Below are 6,000 nucleotides of genomic sequence, written 5' to 3'. Positions count from 1 at the left end.
AGCTAGTCTTGTAGCCTTTTCATAAATCCTTATATTATCTTTAGTACTGTGTTAGACATTTGAAAATATTCAGCCATCTCTTTGAGCTCCAAGTCTACGCAAATAGGCTCCCAAACTTTAGTCTGATGTAGACCACGCCATCTGGGAATTTAATTTTCAAATATGCTTCAATCTAATCCCTTTCTATTTTGGACTAGTCACTATCCTCTTATAGCTTGAGCTCATATTTCTTCTTGAATATTTCGGCTACTGACGTTGAAATTGCATCTCTGATTTAATTCTTTTAGCCAATGAGATCTCCTGAATTAATCTGCTGTATTTCATCTCCAATTGAATCCCAATTGAAACCCACAAATTAATTCTTCAAACCTTAGCCCAAGGAAAATTTCATCCCAAACATCTTGACTTGAAATCTCATCCCAAGGAATCTTAACTTACAATCTATTCCAAAGAATCTTGACTTGCAATCTCATCTCAAGGAATCTTGACTTGCAATCTTATCACAAAGGCTTGCAATTTCAGAGTCTTGACTTGCAATCTCATCTCAAGGAATCTTGACTTGCAATATTATCCCAAAGACTTGCAATCTCATCCCAAAGAGTCTTGACTTGAGAGTCTTGACTTGCAATCTCATCCCAAAGAGTCTTGACTTGCAATCTCATCCCAAAGTATCTTCGTCTTCACCCATATGCTTATAGAAACTTCATCCCTTTGACTGATCTTCTTTACTTTTAAACTTCAGCCCATGCAATATCAGCCCTTTTTAAATTTCGAATTCCAATTCATTTTTGCAATCTTTGTCCTAATTGCATCCCATGCAATCACTTCTCATTGTAATTGCATCCCATGCAATCTCTTCTCATAAGACCTTAAAATAAATATATCAGGCTTCTACCATTCCATTAGTACGACTTATTGGTAACTATTCTATTCTTCTTGATGTACTTCTTTCTTTCCATAAATCATTGATCTCCAATATTTCTTCATGCAATCTTCAAATCACGTTTACTTCTTCTACTTCAAAAATTTCTTCAAGAATTCTTCTTGGATTTTGACAGCAATGGAGATAGATGTAAATATTATATGCATACAGCTTCCTTTGGGTTTTCTCTTTTTAATCTATTTAATAATTTCCCTTCATTGTCTATTGACACAATTAGACCTAAATAAAATTTGGGGGTTCTACAAATACAATTTTGGCATATCAAAATCTATTAAAATTTATTCCTAACAAAACGTATTACGATTCTAAGTTTGAGCACTCAAACTATATAACCCAAATCCACTTGACCCGATCCAAATCGAAAGTGGACCCCACTAATATTTTTACCACAAAATAGCCACTTAAAATGCTATTTTATGCTAGTTTTCTAACAAATCTATAATCTTTGAGGCAACCTTCTATCGAAACGAGAAGTTCGAAAAAAAACAAAAAATAAATAAAACAAAATTGTCAAAACTCCAAAACTTTTAGCTCTTGTTTAAATTAACGAATTTTGGTTTATTTGACCACTAATAGCTGTTACAGGCAAATAGTTGGGAACTATGTTCAAACAACAGGGATGTTTGATAAATGGCCCAAATTATGGAAGCTCAAAGTACCCCCAAGATGGAAGACATTTTTATGGAGAGCTTTGAATGATATATTGCCCACTACAAAGAACCTGATTATAAAGAGAGTGAAAATTGATCCAACATGTGCTATGTGTGGGATCATGCATGAGGATACTATGCACTCCTTGGTCAGATGTGATTATGCAATGAACATTTGGGCTCAATCTCACCTTCCAATCCCCAATAGTGTCATAGATATTTTTCATGTTTGGTTTAATGAAATATTGAATGTTCTAAATGATGATGGAATTGTTTATGCAGTGGCTCTATTATATTATATATGGCGAGCGAGAAATGGGGTTGTATGGGATGCATGCTTACCCAGACCACGGAAGATGATTGCTACTGTAACCACAGCGATCTAGGCGTGGCAACTTGCACACCTGGACCGTATGCAGCCGGCCGACGGAGGGACTGCCACGATCAATACCGAACAAGTCCAAGGGGCTATCGTCCAACCTGCTACTGTTCGACTCCCAAACCGAATGCCAACTGCCTTGGCCACGGGAAATCACACGGCCATTCCCTCATCCGTAAGCCATGATGGCATGCGGAACCAATGCTACTTTGATGCGGCATACTACCACAACACGAGCAAAGCGACTGTAGGGGCAATCCTCCTTGACAGACAAGGATTGTATATCTCAGCTCTACAAGCACCGATGATAGACTGCTTCTCCCCTCTTATGGCAGAAGCGTTTGCATGCAAAGAAGTTTTATCTTGCTATGGGATCGTGGAGAACGATCGGTCGACCTCTTAACAGACTGCTTGACACTTCAACAATATTTATCACTTGCGAAGGATTCTCCTTGCTCATACCTTGGCTATGCTATTGATAGCTGCAGAAACCGAATGGTTTCCTTTGATTATTGTTCACTCCGTTTTATTCCTAGATCAGATAACTACTTAACACACACTTTAGCAACATCTGTTTTTAATTACTCAGCTGCTATGTATTCGGACTCTAGCCTGCCAGATTCTATTTCAACTTACTTTCAATAAATGCCGCACAGGCTCTTTAAAAAAAAAAAAACGAATTTTGGTTTATTTGACCACTATTAGCTGTTTGACTTGGTTAAACACTCAATATGAATGTTTAATTAATTAGTTTTTTGTCATAGCTTATTGCTCCAAAATGCTAAAATTCAAAAAGATGCTCAAAACAGCATTTTTTTATCAGCTTTTTGAGAAAGTCATTTTACATGTAATCAACTAACAACTAATTTACCAAACATCATTCTACAATCCCCTAATGCTATCAAGTAGTCAAACCCACTAACATAATCAACTAACAACTATTAACCAAACACCCCCTTAATCATCAGAACTTATCCTCTAAACAACAATAGAAGAAAAAAAAAAAAAGTTAACAAAGGGACTTTAAATAGAATATTCTAATTTAATCCTACGTTTAATAATTTCCAAATATTAAAAAAATAATTTATTTTGATATAGTTGAGATATGAAACCAAAATAAATTAAAATTAAACCATTTCCAACCGACATTTTTTAGGAAAACTTTTGTTATATCGTCTAAAAATAAAACATCGCTTTTAGGAAAAATAATTAATATCATTTTAAGAAAGAAAAAAAAAAAACATCATTTTAGAAAAATCAATATTGTGGTATTTTTTTAGTACTACACTACTACGGACTCTATTACAATATAGTATCAGTTAAAATATTATATATCATGTTTAGTTATATCAAATCCATAAACATATATAAATAAAATATTTTCCTAGAACATCTTAAACACACATTGTTTCGGTATAAATTAGGGTTGGGCATTTCGGGTTGCGGTTCGGTTTTTTTTAGTTTCGGTTTCGGTTTTAAAAAAAATTAAACCATTCGGTTTAACAATAGATTTCGGTTCGGTTCAAAAATTTTCGATTTGATTCGATTTCGGTTCGGTTTTGATGGAAGTCCACTATTTGAACGTTTGTTTTTTTGTCTGATCGATTGTTCAGTTGACTCACTTGGAATGCCACTTGAAGTGTTTTGTTGATGACAAGATGAAGAATCATCTATCTACATAATTAATATTTGAAAAATAAGAATTATTAAATCACCAAATGTTGAGACTTACGACTTAAAGTTGAGGTCTAAGGACTTGAGGAGTTGAAATTATTAATTATTATAATATTTATATATAGTACTAGCATTTTGTACGCGCGGTGCGTGAAAATTTAAGCCCAACATTAAAAAATTGATAAATGCAAATAATTACAAATTATAGTTCAAATTATATTTCAGAATTCCTTGAAGTGTAAATTTTAATTATCGTATTTGAAAACTATAGAGATGAACAGAATTTATATTTTTTTTTATTAATAATGTAAACAATTTTGATATAATTTATACTTTGTTTTTACAATAAATAAATAAAATATCTATAATACTAATCTAGTACCCGGTCACATATATTAGTGTGTGTGCGTGCCTATAAATATATACACACATATGATTTACCATTCATAAAAATTTAATTAAAATATAATCAACAATTAAACTAATTATATAATGATTTTAATAAAATGATAATTAAAGAATAGGAAAAAGATATATGTGTATGATAATAATGATAGAGTTATGAGAGTTAGAATTAAATAGTAACGGTGATATAACGGTGTAAGGGTACTTTTGTCTAACAAGAATGTAATAGGGACAATTTTGTCCATTATAATTTAAGTGTACAACATTTAATGAAAAATGTGTATACCTTTATTAGTATACAAATGTGAGTATTGACACAAATGTGGTTATAGCTTAATAGGTAAGGCTTTTACTTTATAATTAAATGGTTAAGGGTTCAAACCTCACCTTGGATATTTAATACATTATATATCTATTATTATTATTAAAAAATAAAAACAGAAAATCGATACTTTGGTTTGAGACCGAATCGAATTCGGTTATGGTAATCCGAACCGAAATGTCCAGCCCTAGTATAAATATACATTATTTTTTTATACACATTGTTTTAGACTAAATATTAAATAACATGATTTAAACACATACCGTACACATACCGTTTTAGGCTATGTTTGGCAAATCTAGCTGAAAAGATAGCTAAAAGCTGAAAAGAAGCTGAAAACTGAAAAGATATAAGCTAGGAGCTGAAAACTAAAGAGCTGTTATGCTTGAAAGTGTTTGGTAAAATTAGCTGTTTGATAAACTGATAAATGTAAAAAGACTAAAAAAGACATTTTCATAAAATTTAAATTAGTTTGTTTACATATTAAAATTTAACATTTTGTCTTCAAAAAAAAAAATAACATTTTAAAATAAAACTATTAGCATAATCACGATCTAACATCCCATAACATCTTCACCTTATTCATCATATATATTAGATAATCAACCTTATAATAATAATAATAATAATAATAATAATAATAATAATAATAATAATAATAATAATAATAATAATAATAATAATAATAATAATAATAATAATAATAATAATAATAAAGGTGCGGATAAAGGATTTGTCATTTCTTTAAAATGTTTAATAATAATAATAAAGAATTTGTCGTGAAAATTGTCGATAAAGAAGAAGTAAAAGGTTTTAATTGAGAAGGGTAAAGGATGTCATTTCTTTAAAATAATAAGGATAAAAATGGAAAAAAAAAAGTTAGGAAGCTACTAGCTTATTTCGAAACATTCCAAAATAAGCTCTTATTTTAAGCTACGAGCTTATTTTGGGAACATTACCAAACAAAGCTATAGTTTATTAGTAGCTTAAAATAAGCTATGAGCTTCTAAATAAACTCTGCCAAACAGAGCCTTAGTCCAAACAAGCATTGATTTGTTCTCTCCTCCGCGGTGGCAGTGTGGAAATTATGTCCAAAGTGGACAGATTCCTTGTGCGCGCACCAGTATTTGGCCTTGTCTGCTGAACCATTGAGTCACCATGATTTACATCCTCCCACATGCTCTGTCCGGTCGGAGTGTGGGGACCCCTTAGAGTTAGGGATTCAACCTTTTGGGAGAAAATTATCAATTCTTAAAAGGAATTGTTAAGTTTGGGATAAATTTACATATTTTATTCATTCAAATTTCAACTCATTTACAAAAGGAAAATGCCTAGTGCTCGTACATTTACCACTTAAACTTGCTACTCCCTAATACGGCAAGTTTTAATTGATTTGATTTTCCTTTTTCTTCTTATTTATTTCATATCTTAACCAATTACAACTTGCCACATTAGGGAGTGGCAAGTTTGCGAGTGGTAGGTGTAGGGGCACTAAGCATTGTCCTTTACAAAAATGGCATTGTATCTTTTGTTTTTTAGTTGACCAAGAAAACTTGTAACCACTACGCAAGCTAATAAGAGTGTACACTATGTAAACCTCACTCTTGTGTAATAGCTCACAAACCAC

Source organism: Ipomoea nil, unplaced genomic scaffold (assembly GCF_001879475.1).
Source record: "Ipomoea nil cultivar Tokyo-kokei standard unplaced genomic scaffold, Asagao_1.1 scaffold1310, whole genome shotgun sequence".
Taxonomy (NCBI): domain Eukaryota; kingdom Viridiplantae; phylum Streptophyta; class Magnoliopsida; order Solanales; family Convolvulaceae; genus Ipomoea; species Ipomoea nil.
The sequence above is the reverse complement of the archived record's forward strand: the minus strand, read 5'-3'. Positions refer to the sequence as shown.